The 24,628-nt window shown below is 44.9% G+C and overlaps 1 protein-coding gene and 1 long non-coding RNA gene across 4 annotated transcripts in view; one reads left to right on the top strand and one right to left on the bottom strand.

Annotated features, from left to right (window-relative positions):
- Positions 1-24,628, bottom strand: part of PEX5L (peroxisomal biogenesis factor 5 like) — a 144,074-nt gene that overhangs the window by 68,464 nt on the left and 50,982 nt on the right. The window lies entirely within an intron of this gene.
- LOC142465493 (uncharacterized) lies at positions 860-23,894 on the top strand. The gene is made up of 3 exons (XR_012787888.1): positions 860-1,193; positions 1,544-1,614; positions 23,605-23,894. It is a non-coding gene; the product is annotated as an uncharacterized LOC142465493 (long non-coding RNA).

Here is a 24,628-nt window from a genome sequence, read left to right as displayed (position 1 = left end):
TAAACATATTGTTTTCTAAACTAACTGAACTGGAGGGTCCCCCTGGGCTGCATCGTGGTGCCACGGCATTCAGGGACCCATCATTTCTGAGATATTTGTAGTTTATTTTTTGTGCCACCAGTTTTGACGCAAATAAAACTACAGATGTAGCCATCACAACTACAAATAGGGCAGGAAGGCCATCAAAAGAAAGCCCCAACATGTAGTCCTGCTGATGTTATGGCTTCTATTCACTGCCAGAGTGAGCTCTTACTTCTGGGGCCATTTTGAGTCTTTGAAAGTTTCCCAGATGGACAGCCGGCACGCCTCTCCTGGGGTGTTACTAGACTTGGGGAGACGATGGATGAGCTCCGGTGTACCCCTGGGCTAAAAGAAAACTGAGCAGGCAGAACGGCTGCTTTAAAATGTGGAATTTACTGCATCTGGAGACTGTGATGGCAGATACAGTAGATCTCTTTAACAAAATGTCCATCTTAGGACATCCTCATGTGTCATGCCAAACTATCTTTCCTCCTCAAAAACTCCCTCCTCGGAGCTCCCTGCTTCCAAACCTCCTCCTCTCTCCTCCAAAACGTACCCCTCCCTCCTACTGAACTCCCTATTCCCAGCCTATTGAAACATGTTGCTATAAATAGACATAAGTTCTAGACTTACAGCTCAGTCTCATTTATTTCACTAGTAAGTAGTCTCCAAAATGTAATACTTTGTGATTGCTTCTGATTTGCCAATCTAGTATCATCTTTGACAGACTCGTTCATCTGCGTTATCCTCACCCTCAAGGACTGTTTAATACGCCACCAGTAACATTACTGTTTCTCTTTTCCTTCTGCTTATCACGTGTACACACACACACTCCCTGCCAGCTCTACCCCCAACACCCAGCACATCATATCACATATGTTTGTGTCAAAGGCAGCGCTACTGGGTGTGACCAAATGTTTACAGCAAAAGACAAAAATTCCCAATGCTACATCCAATATGACAAGAAATAAAAAGTTAAATACTTAACTGTTTGTCTTCTCACAAGTAAAAGTCATTTCGTTAAACTCTTTGGCCAAAGCGTTACAAGCCCGCAGCCAGTGACCCGTCATCACTGGGTTTAAGTTCACTCCTCCCCACTTTTTGAAGGGGCAGTTTTTTCATGCACCTGTGGAAGACTGGTCTATTGAGGCAGCTCTCCCTGCATTACAGAGGTAAATGAGAATGTTCACAGGTAGTGTTAGGACCTGCAGAGTGGTCATTCCGTGAAGTGGCTGCAGGCTTATAACGCCAAACAGATAAGTATTTATCTATATGTTTTTTTTGTCATATTGGATGTAGCATTGGGAATTTTTGTCTTTTGTTGCTTATTATGTGTTGTACATTTCATAAGCGTTTGTATCCATCTAAACTAAAGCATGAAATGCAGCTGCTCCCAAAAAATATAACAGTCGTCTAATCAGAGTTGTCAACATAATCCTGTTTAAGAGGCTTTTGCTCCAGTCTGCTTTTTTTCACACTGATTACTATGTATTCTTGTCATTGTGGATTTGCTTTCCTGCAGGGTGCTGAGACGACAGAGGTACAGTATGAATGTATACATGGAACGCCAAGAAGGGGCGCAAAACCTTGGAGGTAAATTCTAAAATGTGGTAAAAAGTGTGGTAAAAGTACGCGGTGGGTGTGAGAATAACAGTTCCGTGCATTCTCACCCGAAACTTCTCCCATCCGCGATCTCCTTTCAAAAGAGTTAGAAACAGAAGACCGTATATATAGAGTGAAACTGCAATATTGTATTTGACCAGAATAAAATATGGACTTGCACGCACAGCATGTCCAAGATAAATGAGCCTGGGGGCGTTAATTGAGGGGACACCCGCACCCTTTTTCTCGTCGTCCTTAAATCCACTGTTCCCGCAAACCAGCTGATTGACCCTAATACTCAGAGGACGCTTGCGCACCGCATCCTTCTTAGATTCAGATGCTGAATCAAAGATGCATGTGAGCCCTGACATGCTGAATCTGTGTGATGCCAATATGCACTGCTCCATACAGATGCAGTGGCCGTTACTCGAACGTTTCACGCGTTGTATACCTCTGAATATCCACTTCATGGCGCGTGATTTCTTCCAACCTTACCGCTTGTGGACTCGTTTTATCGAGTGCAGAAAATTGCACTTTAGTGTTCTGGTTTTTAAATACCTGCACATTGACACAGTAGCACAGTAGCACACTGCTGTACACATTACAATTCATTCATTTCTGCCACGGATACGCGAAGAATTGCACCCAAAGAAATCAGAATCCATGAAATTCAAACAAATCAACCGCGGTAAACACAGGCGTGAATGCCGCGTGGAATACAGCAGAGCACACGAAAACGGCTCCGTGAAATATTCAAATAACGGCCGCTGCATCTGTATATTAGGCACGCTCCTTTACAGGAGTATGTTCCTACTTTTTTTTTATTGACCCCGATTTGATTGATAGCTTTAAAATAGACTGCAGGCCCTTCTGAAGAGGCTAAATATGTGAGCAGTCCCTAGGGATGGGCAGTATTAACACACATTACATTTCCGCATTACCATTCTCTAAGCAGAAGACAGTTGGAAGTGTGTAGGGCCACTCATTATTGCTTTGTATTGCAGCATGTTTATTCTTAAGCATTTCTGAGCTTTCAGACATGAAAAAATGCTTTCAAGCATCAGTCACTTCTCCTCAAACACTTTCAGGGAGAAATAAAAACCGGGCTAAAGCAACTTGCCCTTTCTCCGTCTCAAATTAATAGGTGGTCGTCCAACGGAGGTCAAGCGGAGGTCAAGCGGAGGTTGGGTGGCAGATACAAGTATACAAGCTGCCAGGTGTCAGGTGCTCAGGCAGTAAGATTGAGACACCAGTAATGAAACCAGTGTCAGTGCTACTTGTTCAGTAGATAACAGGTGATACAAGTCTAACACAGTTAGACGTGGCTGTTTGGCCAGGGCAGTTGGCCACTAGGGCAGTTGAGCACTGCAGATGACCCTAGGAGTCTGGGGAATTGCGGCCCATTTTGGCAATGCTGATAACTGCAACCTAGGACCTTAACCCTTAATCTCAACTTTAACCCCTAAACCTTAAACCCTAAAAACCCTAATGGCTAACTTCGAACCCTAATATTCTTAACATAAACCACTAAACCTTAAAAGGCCTAAACCCCAACCATAATATTCCTGACCCTAACCTACCCTTAACTCCTAACACCTACAAAACCTGAACCCTGTGGTGAAATTGTCCCACAGTGGCTAAATGGCCATGTCCTAACGGCGGTGGCGAATTGTCCCATTCCCGGTGACAGTGCCCCTTTAATGATGATTTTCCTTTGGTTCAGATTCCAGTTATAGGTATATTATATTTTATTACATTAGTGTTGAAGATGGACAATCATTGCTCACTTAATGTTATTTTGCGTGGGCACACAAGCTTAATTTTTTAATTTGCGTTTGGATTAATGGAATCAGGAGCTAGCCACGTGTTCCATAAGTGTATTTTTAATTACAGCCTGGTGGTTTTACAGAGCTCGGTCTGTATTATTCGCAGGTTAGAATTAAATTAAGTCTATTATTTGCTCAAGCTATGGAGAGCTGAACAGGGATCTATATCAGGGTAGAAAACTCCAGCCCTCAAAGCTACCAATACGTCATGTTTTCTGGACATCCCTGCTTCAACACAGGTGGCTCAATCGGTCCCTACTTCAACACGGGGGGTTCGATCAGTCCCTGCTTCAGCACAAGTGGCTCAAGCGGCCCCTACTTCAACATGGGTGATTCGATCAGTCACTGCTTCAGCACAGGTTGTTCAATCTTTGTCTGAGCCACTGATTGAGCCATCTGTGCTGAGGCAGGGATATCCTGAAAACCTGAGCTCTTGAGGACTGGAGTTGGCTACCCCTGGTCTATAAAGATATAATACAGCATGATTAAAACTTTCACTATTGTTAAAATAATCAAAAGACAAGGGGATCTATTTACTCGTGTAAAGAAAAGTGTATTTTTGTTTTAACAAACTGCAATGTTGGAGGAAATGTAAAAAAAGAAAAAAAAATGCAGCTCCTTACACCTAGCGCAGATTGTTATACATGTTTAGGCCACTTTAGACGGTGGCAGAGTAAAGGGAGAAAGGTTATGTACAGAGACGTAGAATGGTACATACATGTATCTCATTATCTGTGCACCAAGTAACAGCCCCTAACTCATCCTACTGATACTCAGCTCTCCCTACTGGTATTCAGCTTCCCCACTGATACTCAATTGGGAAAAATGGGGGTAACCCCCAGGTGGTGCTCTAAATGTGCAAGGTTGTCAATGAAATTTTCCAAAAAATATATGTACTTAGGAAATCGGTATAAAAATAATAATAATAATGAAGCGTTTTATCCGAGTGTCCCGTGGGTATGCCGATGGTGTGTGTGGGCCTGAATCACCCCCACCTCACCTGTGTAGAGCCGTAGAAAAGTTCTGACCACGCCGATGATACACACCCCCCCCCAGTAGACAAATGGGGTAAAAACCTCCTCAGCCGAACGTGCGGCAACCCGGTAAAATTTGGACAAGCAGATGGTAGTAGAGACCTGCAAGCAGAGTCTCCCACCGCCTTACCGGGTGCCCGATGGATGTCCTGCGATGTACCGGTCCGTTGCTGTCGGGGGGTAGGTGGTGGCTGCTGGTAGAAGGAACAGGACGATCCACTCCTCCGTGATGTGTCCGTCAGTTGTGTTACTTCCCGGTGCAGGTGAGGGGCAGGGTTATCGGCTACACACTGGCTGAACCTAATCCACTCCGCAGCTTGAAGAGGAAATCCTCTCGATGTTAACAGCTGATCCGCAATAAAGGTACCGTGGCGTGCTGCTATACTAGGGTAAAAAATCAGGAACGTGGCAAAAGAGTAGAGCACTGCCAAAAGAGAAAATCCAAAAAGGGCCTGGTGCAAAAAAATGATTATTTATTAGGCATATAAGCCAAAAAGGACAAACACACTGACATTTAAAAACTCTGACGCGTTTCCCGTTGGGGTCACTCTTTGATAAAGCGCCTCCACGGCGGGAAACGCGTCAGAGTTTTTAAATGTCAGTGTGTTTGTCCTTTTTGGCTTATATGCCTAATAAATAATCATTTTTTTGCACCAGGCCCTTTTTGGATTTTCTCTTTTGGCAGTGCTCTACTCTTTTGCCACGCCCACTGATACTCAGCCCCCCCCTACTCATACTCAGCTCCCAGTACTGATACTCAGCCCCCCCCCCTATTCATACTCATCTCCCCCTACGGATGTTCAAGTGAATGGGCTGTGCGGTGTCCTATGACATAGCTGTGCTTAGTTAATATGTGCCCTTGTGTCCATATTAACTAAGGGGTAAAACAATTGATGGATTTCCAGCTAAAACTATAAAGCAGTCAAGGGTGGAAATAAATGACTTTTAAAACAAATTCATGATCTTTTTAGATTATGATGCAAAAAATATGTTTGTTTGTTTTTACTACCAAAAATCTTTGTTTATGAAATATTTTTATGATATTCAGCGACCGTACAAGTATATTATATAGAATAAAAATATGAGACGCGTTTCTCTTCAATGTAAAAGTCAAAATGTATTCACTGATTAAGAAAATCTGTGCTGAAGCGCTGAGTACACTTTTGGCGCTGCATAAGTAAAGATATACATACATACATTACAAATCCTTTTTATTTTTCATTATTCCGATTGAATAATTCAGTGAATATTTCAGTGTATAATTTTAAATTCAACCATTTAAATGATACTTTCAACACAGCTATTAGTAGGTGTAATGTTTAAACACAATTGCTTGCATTATGTATATTAATGCAATTAATATTAATAATACAACTTCAATTAACGAACAACCTTTAGCCCATAACACCCGCAATAGATATTCATGGGTTGTTTTTTATTCTACAGCTAATTATTACCACTATGCAAATGAGCATGCATTTAATTAGTACAGATGTAGCCGGACACCACATTCTTCCTTTGCATCGGCCGCGGTGGTTTATCCCTACAGGGGGTCCCATTGAGAAGCATGGATCCCGCCGCAGTGCGCTGGCGGCAGACCCTCTCCCAAAGAATTATGGTTGGGAACCACCCCTTGGGATCATTAGAGTTTCCTTACAGGTTTCTGGTTCTTTATTTAATCGCTGGCAGCGCAGGAGTTAAATAGCTGTGATGGGCTGGACCATGGAGTTGATGGTTCTGAGATTAGGTTTACATCAGGAGTAGGCCTACTCCAGTCCTCAAGGGCCACAAACGGGTCAGGTTTTCAGGATATCCCAGTTTCAGCACAAAGACTCGAAGTCTGAGCTACTGATTGAGCCACCTGTGCTGAAGCAAGGGTGTCCTTAAAACCTGACCTGTTGTCGGCCCTTGAGGACTGGAGTTGGCTGCTCCTGGACTAGATAATCAATTCTTTAGGGCAGGGATTTGCTTTCCTATTGTCCGATTTGATGTTTCTTGCCCTCCCCCTTTTTTTAAAAACTATAATTACCTGAATGGTTTTACCTCTTTTGCAAAGCGCTGCGTACATTGTTGGCAGGAAAAGGGCAGCTAGCAACGTGTATTACCCTGTCCAGGTTAGGGTGGGAATTCGATCCTGTTTTAGATCATTCAGAATCAGGTCCCACCCCATGTTTCATTTCGGCGACACTGCTCTCAAATCAGAGTAAAGCAACATAACATTGCAATTGTATTTACACAAGCCCAGAGTATAAGCACTGCCTGAATGTAGGGCACCTGCGAGAGGAAAAGCAGATATCTGAGTTTGTCCTCATTTCCCGGTTCCTCCTTTTGTGTATCCTTTGGATCAACACACCGCTTTCCTTTACACAGCCGGGTCGCTATGCTTTTCATTTATCACAAGTGCTCCTATTGCTCTTATCAATAGATTGCAAGTACATCCCGCTCCCGCTGGGCCTGTTGTTACATTTTGTCATGCTGGCATTTATTCTTCACATCCTGATCCAGTCTGACCCTTACTTCCACAATACTCACAGCTAAAGCTGCAGTTCAAGCTGTTAAAAAAAAAAAAAAATTAAAAATGTCATTCAATATGTGCATCAATACAATCTACACACTGACAAGTGATTAGCTAAGTTGCTGATCGATCCGTTCTCCTGTAATCGATCACTGAAGATTCGGCTGGGGTTCACTAAATGCATTTTGGGTAATCTTCTGCTGCACTGACAGCCAAAGTTCTGTGAGGAGGATCATGTGACCAGGCAGACACTAGATTCAAATTGGTTCACAGCTAGAGAGGGCAGGGCTCAAAAAGGTGGTGCTGTTTCAGAAGGGGAAGGGGATGTGACTTTGTAAATGGTTGCTATAGGAACAAAAATGCTTGTTCCATTAGAATACATTTAAAATGTCTTTAAAATGGTTTATTTTTTTAAATGTTACAAGTATTTTTTCATAGTACAGAAATAAATTATTTAAAAAACACACATGTAGGATATTGCTTGAACTGCAGCTCTAAGTAATTGCAGTAGAAAACCTATAAAAATGAATGACATTTTGGTTTCCTAGCATTTTATGTTACATGGAAACTTACAAACAAAAAGTGAGCTAAAGGCCTATACATAATATCCCTAGTGGTGGATACAGAAATGCAAATAAATAGAAAACAGTTCCGGCTGCTCTGGCAGTGCTCAGGCTACCCATAACCCCATGTTTTTCTATTGAAATTGAATTCAGAAAAGAGTTTTGACTTTTCAACAAATCATTTAAAAAAAAGTTGACTTTGGCAGTGCCATGTTTTTGGTTTTTAAGACATTACTTGTTTTAATGGGCACATTAAAGCTGCAGACCAAGCAATATCCTACATGTGTTTTTTTTTATAAATCAGTTCTGTACCATGAGAAAATACTTGTAGCATTTTTTTAAACAACTCTGAATGACATGTGTAACAGGGGACTTTTCCCTGTTCACAAATGTGCCTCTAATCCAGCAGTGTGGTGGTTAACTGCTGGTAGGCAATTAACTAACACCACCTGCCTGATTGCTTAGAAAAGCCTGTCTTTTGAGACAGGAAGTGAGACTCCTTTGCTCACACCTGAGCTGAACTTTAGAGACAGAGCAGAGATTCCTTAGTCCACAACTGGGCTGAACCAAGGAAGGGCAGATGTCTTGAGCGACAAGCTGACCACAAGACAAAGAGGACAAGATTCTAACCTGGAGCCTGACATTTTCTGTGCACACAAGGGTGCGGTTCCAGGAGAGCAGAGAAGCTTCCCCTACAGCAGCCCAGCTAACAGATAAGACTTTTTCGTATAAGACTATTATCTAGGTCTGTGTATTGATAAATGTCTCCATGATTTGGGGCTGGTAAAGAGCCTAGCTAACCAACCCAGTCAGAGAGGGCTGAGGTATATGTGTAGATAGTCTCCAAAGCAGAGATAGGTTTTCGTTGTTTGGCTCACTATTTCGCTTATGTTGATTTTTTGCTGTGTTTTAAGCGACAGGCACAATAAAGCCTTGTTATGATTTCACCTTACAACAGTCTCCATTGTGTACCTCTGCACATGTCCTCCTACACATGTTTAATGTATTTTAATGTAACAGACATTTTTTGTTCCTACAGCAACCATTTACAAAGTCACATCCCTTCCTCTTCAGAAACAGGCTCTGGCACACCCCTTTTTGAGCCCTGCTCACTCTCTAGCAGTGCACCAATTATATCTAGTGCCTGCCTGGTCAACTTTGCATCTGTGGTCCTCTTCTGCTGCACTGACAGCCATTTAGTGAACCCCCAAGCCGTAGCCAATTACTTAGAATTGTGTGGATTGTATTGATGCATATATTAAAGGGATTAAAAGAAACATTAAACCCGTCAGCTTGGACTGCTGCTTTAAAGTAGAAAGAATGAATGTCTATCAAATATAGCATCTTTCCTCTGGATCAACAAATAAGTATAGATATTGGATAAAGTCTGCATTTTAATAGTTTTTGTCAATACAAGATGTGATTTATTGATTAGTTTCACATGTAGCAGGTCTTAGCCGAGTGGAACAATAGTATAAAAATAAGTCTACCGTGCAGGCACCTAAATAGGTTTCCTTTGGTTTAATTTGAAAGAATAGATACAGATTCATTTCTTTCAGACAACACACTGCATGGTCAGAAAGTGACACTACATATCTTTTTCAAATGGACTTTAACTGTCAAAAGTACAAATGGTCCCAGACAGGAATGATTCCAAAAGTTTATTACATCAGTTTAGAACAGAAAAGTCACTGTTACACCTTAAAAGCTGATACAACTTCATTAACGTCTCCATGCTAGTTGTAATCTCAAACGGGATATTTAACTAGTCAGCTATGTAACCCCAGAATGACTCCACAGTCACAAACCAATAATATACCCCCCACTGCCACAAAATGCATTTCAACTTATAGTGGGGGGGAATCAATAGTAAATAAATGTTCTGTATAACAAATCAATGGTTCTTTTACATTAACATCTAGATGATGCCTTTGAAAGGTATTCACATGTTATTGGTAATCAGTAAAGTAATGTAGCCAACATTATTTTCCCAAAAGGATGCAAAGTGTCTGTTTTTGTTGAGCACGTAATTGCAGGTGATCTTGTGCATGTGATTGGCACAGATAATATACAAAAAAGTAAATACGCATTAAAAAAACACAGCAACTCGGATAGTATCTCATTCATGTGATAACAATGTTTTTTTTTTCTTCAATTCAAGTGATAATTGCATATTTATCTTATATATAAAGAAAAGACAAATTATGCATATTTTACATGCGTGGACAAAATCTTTTCCATGCTGCACTGTTCCACGCTAAACACGAGAAATCAGCGACAACCGAGTAATATAAAATCGGACTTGCAGTAACATAGTTACATAGTTACACTAGCTGAGAGCCCCGGCGTTGCCCGGGATGTTTGTGGTGTGGGTGTGGCATTTGGGTGGGGAGTGGTCCACGCGGCCCATGTGCGGTGGTAGTGCTGCTGTGGCTGTACTGATGGTGATTGTATTGGTGTGCTGATTTGGGAGGGTTTGGTGCTGATGTGGGTGTGCGGATGTGGGTGTGCCGATGGGGGAGGTGCAAAGGTGGCGATGTGTGGGTGCTGATGGTGTTGATGGGGGCTGGGAATGGTGGGGAGCCGAGAATGCCAGTGTGCTGGGGGGGCATGGATACCGGTGTGCTGATGTGGTGGTGCTGGGGTGTGTGTGTGTATACACGTGTGTGTGTATGTGTATACACGTGTGTGTGTGTATACACGTGTGTGTGTGTATACACGTGTGTGTATACACGTGTGTGTGTGTATACACGTGTGTGTGTGTATACACGTGTGTGTGTGTATTCACGTGTGTGTGTGTATACACGTGTGTGTGTGTATACACGTGTGTGTGTATACACATGTGTGTGTGTGTGTATACATGTGTGTGTGTATACACATGTGTTTGTGTGTGTATACACGTGTGTGTGTGTATACGTGTGTGTGTGTGTATACGTGTGTGTGTGTGTATACGTGTGTGTGTGTATACATGTGTGTGTGTATACATGTGTGTGTATACACATGTGTGTGTATACACATGTGTGTGTGTACACATGTGTGTGTGTACACATGTGTGTATGTACACATGTGTGTGTGTACACGTGTGTGTGTGTACACATGTGTGTGTGTGTACACATGTGTGTGTGTGTACACATGTGTGTGTGTGTGTACACATGTGTGTGTGTGTACACATGTGTGTGTGTGTACACATGTGTGTGTGTGTGTACACATGTGTGTGTGTGTGTGTGTGTACACGTGTGTGTGTGTGTGTGTACACTTGTGTGTGTGTACACGTGTGTGTGTATACACATGTGTGTGTGTGTATACACGTGTGTGTGTATACACATGTGTGTGTGTGTATACACATGTGTGTGTGTGTATACACATGTGTGTGTGTATACACGTGTGTGTATACACATGTGTGTATACACGTGTGTGTGTGTGTGTATACATGTGTGTGTGTGTGTATACATGTGTGTGTGTGTATACATTATGTGTATGTATACCTGTGTGTATACGTGTGTGAGTGTATACGTGTGTGTGTGTGTGTATGTGTACATGTGTGTGTGTGTATGTCTCCACGTATGTGTTTGTATGTCTCCATGTGTGTGTGTGTGTATGTCTCCATGTGTGTGTGTACGTGTACATGTGTGTGAGTATACGTGTACATGTGTGTGTGTGTACGTGTCTACGTGTACATGTGTGTGTGTGTGTGTGTGTGTGTACGTGTACGTGTGTGTGTGTGTGTACGTGTCTACGTGTACATGTGTGTGTGCGTGTCTACGTGTACATGTGTGTGTGTCTACGTGTACGTGCGTGTGTGTCTACGTGCGTGTGTGTGTACGTGTGTATGTGTGTGTCTATGTGTGTGTCTACGTGTGTGTGTTTGTGTCTACGTGTGTGTGTTTGTGTATACGTGTGTGTGTGTGTCTACGTCTGTGTGTGTGTGTGTGTGTGTGTCTACGTGTGTGTGTGTGTCTGTGTCCCTGTGTGTCCTTTGGCCCGTGACTCCGCCTCAGGGAAGGGGGGGGGGGATGGGGGGGGAGGTGGTGGGGGTGGGAAGGAGGGGGGTGGGGGGGAAGGGGAGGTGGGGGGGAGGTGGTGGGAAGGGGGGGGGGGTGGGGGGGAGGTGGTGGGAAAGAGGGGGGGAGGTGGTGGAAGGGGGGGGGTGGGGGGGAAGTGGTGGGAAAGGGGGGGGGGAGGTGGTGGGAAGGGGGGGGTGCGGGGGAGGTGGTGGGAAGGGGGGGGGAGTGGTGGTGGAAGGGGGGGGGTGGGGGGAGGTGGTGGGAAGGGGGGGGAGGTGGTGGGGAGTTGGGAAGGGGGGTGGGGGAGGTGGGAAGGGGGTGGAGGTGGTGAGAGGTTGTAAGGGGGAGTGAAGGGGAAGGTGAAGGGGGGGTGAAGGTGGGGGTGGAGGGGAGGTGAAGGGGAGGTGAAGGGGGGGGGTGGAGGGGAGGTGAAGGGGGGGTGGAGGGGAGGTGAAGGGGGGGGGGTGGAGGGAGGTGAAGGGGGGGGGTGGAGGGGAGGTGAAGGGGGGGTGGAGGGGAGGTGAAGGGGGGTGGAGGGGAGGTGAAGGGGGGGTGGAGGGGAGGTGAGGGGGGGGGGTGAAGGGGAGGTGAAGGGGGGGGTGGAGGGGAGGTGAAGGGGGGGTGGAGGGGAGGTGGAGGGGAGGTGGGGGGGGGGTGAAGGGGAGGTGAAGGGGGGTGAAGGGGAGGTGGGGGGGGGTGAAGGGGAGGTCGGGGGGGGGTGAAGGGGAGGTGGGGGGGGGGGTGAAGGGGAGGAGAAGGGGGGTGAAGGGGAGGTGGGGGGGTGAAGGGGAGGTCGGGGGGGGTGAAGGGGAGGTGGGGGGGGGGTGAAGGGGAGGTGAAGGGGGGTGGAGGGGAGGTGGAGGGGAGGTGGAGGGGAGGTGAAGGGGGGGTGGAGGGGAGGTGAAGGGGGGTGGAGGGGAGGTGAAGGGGGGGTGGAGGGGAGGTGAAGGGGGGGTGGAGGGAGGTGGAAGGGAAGGGAAGTGGAGTGAGGGGAGGTGAGGGGTGGGTGAGGGGAGGTGAAGGGGGGTGAGGGGAGGTGAAGGGGGGTGAGGGGAGGTGAAGGGGGGTGAGGGGGGGTGAGGGGAGGTGAAGGGGGGTGTGGGGAGGTGAAGGCCGCTCCCTCACCCGTCCGGCCGCTCACTCACCCGTTCGGCAGCTCCCTCACCCGTCCGGCCGCTCCCACGTGGATCTGAGGCGGGAGGCAGCTTGTTGTGGCCGGTCCCCCGCTGTGTCCCGGGCGCTCGCTCGCTCCGCTGACTGTAGCGGCGCCGGGGGGGGGGGGTGGAGGGGAGGTGATTTGAAGGGGGGTGAGGGGAGGTGAAGGCCGCTCACTCACCCGTCCGGCCGCTCCCACGTGGAACTGAGGCGGGAGGCAGCTTGTTGTGGCCGCTCCCCCGCTGTGTCCCGGGCACTCGCCGCTGACTGTAGCGGCGCCGGGGGGGGGGGGGGGAGGTGATTTGAAGGGGGGTGAGGGGTGGGTGAGGTGAGGGGTGGGTGAAGGGGGGGGAGGTGATTTGAAGGGGGGTGAGGGGAGGTGAAGGCCGCTCACTCACCCGTCCGGCCGCTCCCACGTGGAACTGAGGCGGGAGGCAGCTTGTTGTGGCCGCTCCCCCGCTGTGTCCCGGGCACTCGCTCCTCCGCTGACTGTAGCGGCGCCGGGGGGGGGGGGGGGGGGCTGATTTCGGGGAGGAAGAGGCGGAGGCTCCGGCGGGTATGTGAGGCCCTTCCCCCCCCCCCCCCGGGTTATACATGCTGCTAATGTACACCCCCCCCCCTACTGTGTGTGTGTGTGTGTGTGTGTGTCCGTGTGTCCGTGTGTGTGTGTCCGTGTGTCCGTGTGTCCGTGTGTCCGTGTGTCCGTGTGTGTGTGTGTGTGTGTGTGTGTATATCCCTGTGTGTGTGTTTTTGTCCCTGTGTGTCCTTTGGCCCGTCACTCCGCCTCAGGCCAATGAGAGGTGCGGGGGCGGCCCAAGGGACCAATGAGATTTCCCCTAGGGACACCGGACATCCAGCAGGCAGGCATGCATGCAGGCAGGCAGGCAAACATACAGTGCTTTCACTAATATAGTATAAGATACAGTAGTAGATGAGGTTGAAAAAAGACATACGTCCATCAAGTTCAACCTATGCTAAATTTAGACAACAGATACTTATCCTATATTTGGACTTACAGTATATTGATCCAGAGGAAGGCAAACACAAAACCCCCCAATGTAATATCATCCAATGATGTCTCAAGGGGAAAAATAAATTATTTCCCGACTTTCAAATATTGGCAATCAGATTATTCCCTGGATCAACATCCTTCCCATGTTTACTTATTTGGTATATCCCTGTATAAATTCCTTTCTAAAAAGATGTCCAACTTTTTTTGAGGCTATCTATTGTATCTGCCATCACAGTCTCCATGAGTAACGAATTCCAGATTGTAACTGCCCTTACTTAAAAGAACACTTTCCTTTGTTGCTGGTGAAATCTCCTTTCCTTCAATTTTAAGACTGTGTCATTTGTACTGCCCTTGGGATTAATAGTTATTTTGAAAGCTCCTTGTATTGATCCCGAATATATTTGTATATAGTTATCATATCCCCTCTTAGACGTCTCTTTTCTAATGTAAACAAACCTAATGTAGCTAGCCTCTCCTCATAAATCAGATTACCCACCCCCTTTATTAATTTGGTGGCTCTTCCCTGCGCTTTCTCTAGTTCCATAATGTCTTTTTTATGGAGTGGTGCCCAAAATTGTACTCCATATTCAAGGTGTGGTCTTACTAATGCTTTGTAGCGGGCATAATTATGTTGACTTCCCTTCCATCCATTCCCTGTTTAATGAGAGATTAGATTTTATCTGCCTTGGCAGCTACTGCATGAAATTGGTTACCAATGACTAATGCATGTGTATAAAAAAGGAATCACTCCCGTATAGTGACCATTTGTCTGGGTAAAATGTCAGGATTAATAAAGTGCCAATACAGGTTACATTTTTTTTCTTTTAGTAGATGCTGCAGTTGCTTTGCTTTAAGGAAATGTAATTGCCTAATCTACCGATCGATCCATTCTCCTGTTATTGATCGACACAGATTCGGCTTTCCAGGGTTCACAATATGGCTGCCTATTTCAAAAGAGGAGGGCTGTGCTTCTGTAAATGGAAGGAAACTTAAAGCAGCACTACTAGGCTGCATTGCCATTTAAATTTATTTTTTATTACAGGATTGAAGCAGGGGGTCTCCGGAGCTGAACTGTGTTAATTTCACCCCCGGGGACCCCCTGCTTCCAGATCTCTGCGCAGTTTAAATGTTGCGGTTACTCTGGCCAAAAAGGAAGCCACAACAGATGATGTTACAGCTTCCTATTGGCCCATGTTATGCGGGACATTTAAACATCCCCATTTAGTTAGCCACACAGTTCCCTGGCTGCAGGAGATCCCTGCACGCAGTAAGTATCTCAGGAAGCAGGGCTTCACCGAAGCTGAAATTAATGCAGTTCAGCTCCGGAGACTCACTGCTTAAAATATTTATTTTTAAAACACAATGCAGCCTGTACTGGTTTTTAAAAATATATTAGAGCTCATTAAAAAGGGCATAAATAATGGGGAACGGGGGAACGCAGTAAGTATGAAAATAAATGTATTAAAAAACACAACTAGGATTTTAAATGTAAGATTAATACATTAAAACTCATAAAAAAGGCATAATGAGTGAGGGAGGAGGATAACAAAAGATGTAGTAAGTAGCATCTACAACTGATATATTTTTTAAAAACGTCAGATTCTGAATGTAGTCCTCTACCTTATAGATCGAATGCAAGTGTTAATGTGTCCATTAAATAGTGCGCAGCTCAGTACTCACACAGCATGGCTGATTCCCTTATGTCTGTGGTCAAACGCAGTTGTAAGCAGTTTGGTAACCCAAAGAATGCGACTAAATTTGCCAGAGCCATATCTGCACTCATTTACAAAGCCAGAAATGGCAGCAGGATTAGGTGGCTTTCGGTGAAATTACAGATCGATGGTGACAACTGGCTCGCCAATAACCAAGCAGTTTTAATTAACAAAAGGTGGGCAAACATTCTAAAGAACTGTATTCCTTGGGAGGCTACAGTAACTTGTATGAATTGTTGTGACGTATCTTCCCATGTACAATCTTCACCAATACAGATCCCTCCCAAAAGTAGTTGGGTGAAGAGAATGCTCCAATGGAAAGGGGTTGACAGTACAAAAGAAGGATGACATGTGTACTTATAGTTTAGGGAGAAGGTCTAAAGACAATGATTAATGTATAGTTGTGCATCAAGCTTAATTATAGGACATCCACATGGTCTAACATCCAAACCCCTTTACCTATGTCTATGAAACAATGTTAGCTAAATTAGTAAGTGTGGAAAGAAAGACCATTTGTAGACATAGAAAAAAAGTCCCCTCCCATGTCCTTGGATTAAGATCATTCCCTCCAGGTATCAAAGTGAAATAATGGTAGCGGCATGCATAGGATCAGTAGTATTAAAACCTTCAGCTATGTATTTTTAAAATAAAGTTTTAAAGTTTAGACTTTTTCCATGGTAAACAGTTGTGTTCGGGGGGTGGGGGGAGGGAGGGTTGCAATGTTTATTCAATCTCTTCTGGGAAAAAAACTACTAGACAGTCCTTAATTATAGAGTAATTGTCTTTTTTCCTATTGTTCTTTGCAAGAAACTAATGATTCAAACCATTGGTCAATCATTATGTAGCTGATAAGCGTGAATGTAGCATATCCAGGGAGGGCTTAAACATATTCATTTTTCATAAGATGCAAATATACAAAATATTTCGTTTAAGGATGATTGCATCTTTTTAAGAAAGCCGGCTATAAAACTGTTATTTGTTTTTGACTGCCCCTTTAAAGAAGGTTGGTTAATTCCAGAGCGATGAGGACATTTGTCATTGTTATTGTCATTGTGACCTATGGACTAATGGTAGAGAGACTATGGAGAGTGGGAGAGGAGGAATGCGTTGGGGCTTTATGATGGGAGAGTGGGAGAGGAGGAATGCATTGGGGCTCTATGGTGGGAGAGTGGGGGAGGAGGAATGCGTTGGGGCTCTAAGGTGGGAGAGTGTGGGAGGAGTAATACATTGGGGCTTTATGGTGGGAGAGTGGAAGAAAAGTAATGCTGTGGGGCTCTAAGGTTGGAGAGTGGGGGGAGGAGGAATACGTTGGGGCTCTAAGGTGGGAGAGGAGTAATGCTTTGGGGCTCTAAGGTGGGAGAGTGGAAGAGGAGTAATGCTTTGGGGCTCTAAGGTGGGAGTGGGAGAGGAGGAATGCGTTGGGGCTCTAAGGTGGGAGTGGGAGAGGAGGAATGCGTTGGGGCTCTAAGGTGGAGAGTGGAATAGGAGGAATGCGTTGGGGCTCTAAGGTAGGAGAGTGGGAGAGGAGTAATGTGTTGGGGCTCTAAGGTGGAAGAGTGGGGGAGGAGTAATGCGTTGGGGACTTACCATTGATGAAAATGAATAACTTACTTATTATGATCATTTTTCTGGGCTTGTTTAAAATGTTAAATATTAAAAAGCCCTTTTTGCATTTAGCAATTTATTACTATTAATAAAATAAAACTTTCTCCACACAGATTTCTGGCACTTATAACAAACTCTGAACGAATTCATCTAAAGAAAATAATTTTCAATTCCCTAACGAGCTGTCTGAAATACTTCATTCCCGTTGTAATATAACAATATAAACTTACTCTGAATGCAGCAAGGGAATATACAAAGTACCTTCTGCAAAAAAGGCGATTACCGAAGGTACTTTTATGGGTAATTGGCAGAGTAAATTCAAAGATCCCTCAAAGCAATTTACAGTAGTGCATTTTAATTGATTCTAACTTGTCAGAGATAAGAAGTTATGAACTTGGACATTTGATTTTTTTCGGGTAATCAGTGAGGATATTCATGCTGGGATATTTCACTATAGATGTCTACATCACAGTTGTTTTAGCACCAGCATCGCCTCAAAAGAAATGCCACTTGCAATCAAGCTCAGAATTATTCTTTCTTACTTTTTTTTTCATCTTCACTTTAAGGTTTCCAAAAAGTGTTCCCATAAATAAAATATAATGGGAACTGACATGAGGACTTGAGCAGCGTCTAAACTTGTTCAACTTCATTATGGGAAATAGACATGCTTTAAAGTGACTCCTTCCAGTAAGGTTGGCAATACATCGACGAAAAGGGACAGGTCACATTTATGCTGCAGTTTGTATTTGGAGTTGGCAGAGACTGTATTTGTTGGTTACAAAACTCCAGATGTAATTATGGTTAAGACGAGATTGTATAATGCCACCTCTGTTAATGGGGTGAATCTGGCTTCATCTAAGCCGCAGCAATTTACCTTGGGTGCTATATACTAGGTGGTTCTAAGGTGGAAGGCCTATTCATCTGACGGAGTATGAGGAGTCTTACAGTTTAGCACCACTTAGTAATATTGCCCTTTATTTCTTTGTAGAAACAAAAAAATATGCAGTTACCTTGTGGCTGAAAACATCCATGTCCAGTACTGCATATATCACGATGCAATATATGAATATGAAATATTGTTGTTATTATTATTATTATTAATAATAATAATAATAATAATAATGTAACTGTTGTGACAGAGTCACTGACTCAGTAAGCTGGAATGGAGGATGTGTGTACTTTCCAGCACTAAACCAGTTAACCTACAGTTGGAGATCAGCATACACCTGCAGCCTAATTAAGCAGGAGGCCTGAGAGACTGCAGGTTTAAAAAGCAGGAAGTTGGTTACAGAAGGTGAGTTTGTTTTTCCACGTGAGGGTGGAGAGACCTCTCCCTGCTAGGAAGCTGTAACTGCTGCTGCTCTGGTCCCCCAGTCCTGCGAGGAGCTTTGCTGCTGGGACCAGTTGGGACCCCAACCCAGGATAAAGATAAATATACAGATTGCTGCGAGCTGGACACAGCCTGCTCCCCAGAACCGTGTTCCTGTTTGCTGTTGGAGCTGCATTACAGATAAGACTTTATTATTATGCTTATTGGTTATACTTTGTGTAGCATATGTTTTGGGCATGACCAGATTAGCTGGCTGTCCTGTTAGTAAGGGCTCAAGAAGTGAGTTAGTTTCCCTAACAGGAACAGGCTTTATTTTCTAGAAAGTGGTTTTTTAAAGGGACAGTGCACCCTTACTTTATTTTGGTTGTGGCTAATAAACAACTATAGTTGAACGTTTCCCATCGTGTCTAGCGTCTTACTGACCCTGCCGCGAGGCCGTCCTGCCACAGGTGGTGTCAGAAGTGGGATGCTACGCCTCTGGGGGTCAGTAGATGAAAATGTGTTGAGACACTGAACTCAAGCGGAAAAAAAAAATGATTTTTTGCTGAAGCATGGAAGTTACAGCTAGCAAGCGCTGAGTGTAAATTTTGCCCTGTCGGGTATGAAAAGATTGCTGTGTAAAGCTAATGCCTTTTGCTGAAGTGAGTGAATTTGCAGCTAGCAAGTGCTGTGAGTAAAGTTTGCCCTGTCTGGTAAGAAAGAAAGTGAAAATGGATTTTTGCAAAGAAGTTGCCCTAAGAAGAACCCAGAAGGTTCAAATATTGTAAAGCAGGTACAACTTACGTGTGTTGTGCAAAGTCTGCCTCGTCGGGTGTGAAAAAAAACAAAAAAACCCCCGGGGTTTTAAAATGGCCGCCGTCAAGTGTCAGTTTTGCAATGTACATAACCATACAAAACAGTGTCCCTTCAGGCCATATGATGATTATGATGATGACGCATATGTGGCCCCGAGAAGAGAGACGTACCCGCAGATGAAAGCTGCAAAAGTGACCAGTGTGTGTGTGCCCAGTACCACTGATGTCTCTGGAACTAATAAAACAAAGAGAAAGAAGAAAAATAAAAATATTTTTCAAGTCACAGAGGAAGTGACCGAACCACTTGAGCCTGCGATATCAGGACAACAGGCGTCAGCAAGCCACCGAGATGCAGACCGGAGTGATGGGCAGAATTGTCACAGGAACGGTGGCAAAGGAAAAGGAGGAGCAAAGGGAAGCTGAATCCTTGATCCAGGTAAAAGAGGCCTTAATTTCTGCACTCCAAACTGCCCAGCGTGATTATGATGCATTGCAGGAACAATTGAATAGGGAGCGAGAAGCGAACGCCGAGGTACAGAGGTGTATACTCCCAGCTATACTTGAGTATGAGGCGTTAAAGAAAACAGAGCGTCTCTTACGGAGTGAGTTGGAGGAGCTGAAGACAAGTTTGGATAAGGCCAACACCGCAATTGCTAACATGGAATCAGAGAGAACAAGTCCTGACTGGAGACTATGCTATAAGATGTCCCAGAGAGATGTGCAAAACTTCATCAAAGACTTAGAAGTTTCTCACCAAGAAGCTAGCGCGCTCAAAACAGAGCTGGAGCTCTCACGCCAGGAGGGCCACAGTCTAAACACAGAGCTGGGTACTTTGAAGAAAGCCAATGAGACGGTCCTAGGGGATATAGAGACTGTGAAAATGGAGAATATAAACCTGAAAGAAGAGGTTTTAAACCTGACTGGTCAGGTCAGTGATGGGACTGAGAAGCTTCACCAAGCGCAGAAAGTGAAGACGCAATTGGCGCAAGAAAAATTAGAAGTACAGGCTGCTCTGCAGAATGCAGAGAAAATGCTGGAAAAAGAATGCCTCGCCCTGGAGCAGCTGAAGATCACGTTGAGCGCCACAAGAGCATCGCTGGAGGCGGAGCTTAGAAGCCAGGTGACTCTGTGTGAGAGGGAACATGAGAAGGTCCAAAGACTGAAGCAAGAGCTGGAGAAGCGGAGAGGCAGTGCCATCCCAATGAGTCAGTATACCAAGGAGAAAGAGGCCTGGGAAACAGAAGCAGCAGCGATCCTAACAACAAGAACTGCAGAGCTCAAAAAGATGAAGGAGGCGTTGATGCAAACCCAGAGTAAGCACCGGGAAGAGGTGAAGGCCCTGAGAGGGGACTGGCAGCATCAGATTGAAGAGTTGCAGATGCAGATGGCTGAGCGCGAGATGCAGCGCGCCAAGAGGGAGGAGGTGTCCGTCAGGTGGCCTGCCTGATGTTGCACCATGAAACCGAGATGGCTGATATCCACAAGCGGCTGGACTACACGACCAATGAGTGGGCCCAGCTACAGCTGAAGCTAGACAAGGTCTGGGAGGAGCACCAGCAGCTGCAGGTCCAGAATAAAGAAAGAGAGACAGATTTAAGCCTTGCTCCGAGTCTGCTAGGAGACGTAGAATCGCGACTCAATTCTAACGAAGATGAACTAGCAGCCGCACTGAGTGAAAGAAGAAAGGCAGAAGGACTGCTTCAAGACCTGAGGAAGGACCTGGAGTCTGAGTGTGCTGGCCGCAAGATGGCGGAGAAACAAAAGTGTGACCTAGTCAAGGAGCTTGAGGCTCTGAAGACTGAGCGGGATGCTATGTTGGACTCTACGGCTACCCAGCAGGAGGTTTCTCAGATGAAGCTGGAGGAAAAGCTTACAACCCCAAGACAGACGTTTGGGTCACTGAAGCAGTCCAAGGAAAAGGTGGCGGTAGAGATAAAACAAGGGAGGTGCACCAGGAAGCATGACCGTGATACCGTTGTAGAACTACAGTCTACTTTCCACAAGGCACGGAATGCGAAGGCCAAATTGCGATGCACTAGCACAGTAAGAATCTAATCAAACTACAGTGCCCAGGGGACACAAAGTGGATTCCTTGCCATGAGGGCAGCCACTGTGAAGAGACAGCCGCGAATGAGACGGAAGTGTGCCCATGATCATAAGGGGAGAAAGACCGCACAGATGGTCCAGCAAATCTCCCAACAGAGTAAGTTAAAGAGTCAAGACAGAAAGGCCCAAGACTATGAGTCTGCTGACGGTAAAAGAGAGGTGCCATGGGGTGCACTTCGGGTTAATAAGAATCCCGACCAAGTTGAAGTACTAAGGATAAATGGTGTGGAACCCAACACTGAAGGTACACTGAGGAAGAAAGGTCCAAAAGAGAAGGCCAAACAGTCACTGGCGAGTGTATGCAATGAGCTGACCGAGGTCAAGGCTCTTCTACAGGGTAAAGGAGACTCTGAACACAAGGAGATAGTGAGGTACCAGTCCTCAGGCCCAGATGGCCTGGTAATTGCCCCAAAAAGAAAATGCCTAAATTGGAAGGAAAGAAAAAAAAAGGGGGGAGGGAAGGACCGACGTGGGACATTTTCGACAAAGATGCTGGTGCACGGGAATGGTGACGGGCCGCTCCACAGGACAATGTTTCGCTGGGGAGAGGGATATGTGACAGAGTCACTGACTCAGTAAGCTGGAATGGAGGATGTGTGTACTTTCCAGCACTAAACCAGTTAACCTACAGTTGGAGATCAGCATACACCTGCAGCCTAATTAAGCAGGAGGCCTGAGAGACTGCAGGTTTAAAAAGCAGGAAGTTGGTTACAGAAGGTGAGTTTGTTTTTCCACGTGAGGGTGGAGAGACCTCTTCCGGCTAGGAAGCCGTAGCTGCTGCTGCTCTGGTCCCCCAGTCCTGCGAGGAGCTTTGCTGCTGGGACCAGCTGGGGCCCCAACCCAGGATAAAGATAAAGATACAGATTGCTGCGAGGCTGGACACAGCCTGCTCCCCGGAACCGTGTTTCTGTTTGCTGTTGGAGCTGCATTACAGATAAGACTTTATTATTATGCTTATTGGTTATACTTTGTGTAGCATATGTTTTGGGCATGACCAGATTAGCTGGCTGTCCTGTTAGTAAGGGCTCAAGAAGTGCGTTAGTTTCCCTAACGGGAACAGGCTTTATTTTCTAGAAAGTAGTTTTTTAAAGGGACAGTGCACCCTTACTTTATTTTGGTTGTGGCTAATAAAGCACTATAGTTGAACGTTTCCCATCGTGTCTAGCGTCTTACTGACCCTGCCACGAGGTCGTCCTGCCACACTGTATAAACTGTGGCAATTGTTAGTTGAAGTTGTTATTTTCTGACATTTCCTGGTGCAAAACCAGCACCAAAGATAAGAAATGTGAATGATGTTGATCCAGGGATTAATCCGATTGTCGGTTCTTGGAGTCAGGAAGGAATTTATTTTTCCCCTTATGAGATATCATTGGATGATATGTCCCTGGGGTTTTTGTTTGCCTTCCTCTGGATCAATAAGTAAGTATAGATATAGGATAAAGTAATCTGTTGTCTAAATTTAGCATAGGTTGAACTTGATGGACGTACGTCTTTTTTCAACCTCATCTACTATGTAACTATGTAACTATGTAACTATATATGTAAATCCCATGGTAGCAATGGGATCCTTTAATTTGGTAGGTTTGGTGCAGTTATTTTGCATTGGTGTGCAACTGCACCCGCAGTTTTGCCACTGGTGGACATTATTAAATACCCCTAATATCGCATTACATTTGAGCAAAGTTTGATAAGTAACAATAAAGAGGTAAAATGACATTATTTACTCATTTTTTAGGTTCGGATTTGATATCTTTAACTCACGAGTTAAATTCTTTTATGCCGTAACATGTTGGCAAAATATTAACCGGGTTTGTTTGTTCCTAAATGTTGTGAACTTAGAATAAAAGTTTAATAATACGCTTTTTTTTTTTTTTTAAATCCCCAAATTATCTTGAAGTGTGTTTAATAGTCAGAAGTGACATCCATGTTCTGTAAAGGAAAGGTCTGATGAAATATCATTAGATGACATCAAATATCCCTACACAGCATAATGGCCGGGAGTAACGGCACCGGCACAACGCGCGATGTGCGACGGAATATAACCCGATCTGGTGATAAGTGCAACCCAAGCCAATGGTAGTTACCGTCAAATTGGGAGCGATCTCCTGCATCGCACTTCAGTGGACTCCCAGCCAATGAATGTTAATCTGTGAAACAGGCAATGCAAAAAGAAGGGCTCTCTAGTCATTCCAGACTATATTACCTAATAAGAGATTTTAGGATTTAGCAGGATTTTTTTTTTATATTAAGAAATGGAATCTAATACCTGGCAGTGAAGATAAGAAATTCCTTCCTGCCCCTAATCTATGTTGTGTTCCCTTACAGATGCGGACAGACCAGCCCGGGTTTCGGGATTGTCAGCTTTAGAGAGGTGCAAATCTTTCGCTCGATGTACGAACCAATGCGAGATCTGCCATTTCTGAGTCGCATAAAAAAAACATCGGCGGAGTGAGAGTTCACACGCGTTTCGCAGAGCATTAAGTTGATAATAATAATAGCATGTTCTTGTATAGCGCTGCTAGTTTTATGTATCACTTTACAGAGACATTTTGCAGATACAGTCCCTGCCCCGTGGAGCTTACAATCTATGTGTGTGGTTTTTTTTTGTGCCTGAGGCACAGGGAGATAAAGTGACTTTCCCAAGGACCCGTCACTGGGAATTGAACCAGGATCCCTTACTGTACTTCAAACTCAGTGCCAGGCAGGGTCTTTACTCACTGAGCCACTACTTCTCCCAATGTCGTTTAATGTGCTCACTTGGGAAATTCCGTGTTACCAGACGTTAAACCGTAACTTTTTTAGTGTCTGGTTATACCCACTCGCAGCTTCACATTGCAAGGCCAGTGTAACCAGCCTCACACTGATGAGACCCAAAAGGTTGAAAAACCTGTCTGTGAGTATGTTTCCTGGCTCTGCACTTCTGCAACCCAGGCTGTGTTGAAATGCTGTGTAATGCGGTAAGCATAAGCTTATAAGAGTCCATGTTAAAATGGATAAGCAGTAAAGAGTGACACTGTGTCTCTTTGCATGTCATTACCCATAATCCCTGGCTGCAGTGGAAGCACTGCTTGCTAAGAGATAATGGGGAAAGGCAGGGTTGCAGACCTGTCTGAGAGATGGCAATGCACCACAAGTGATATTTTTATTTACTGAAATTCCCTAAAATCGCTACTTTCAGTCTGGTGATATTTCTCTGAAAGTGTACTAATTTGACAACATTATTAAACCTCTGCGAAAAGATTTTGGGGGGAATCGAATATGGAAAAAAATAAAAAACGTTGCCCATGCACTTTGGACAGTTCCGAACATATCTAACCCGCTTTATCAAATATTTTATGTTGAAGAAATG

The sequence above is a fragment of the Ascaphus truei genome, chromosome 14 (genome assembly GCF_040206685.1).
Source record: "Ascaphus truei isolate aAscTru1 chromosome 14, aAscTru1.hap1, whole genome shotgun sequence".
NCBI classification, from domain to species: domain Eukaryota; kingdom Metazoa; phylum Chordata; class Amphibia; order Anura; family Ascaphidae; genus Ascaphus; species Ascaphus truei.
This window is presented reverse-complemented; position numbering and strand designations above follow the sequence as displayed.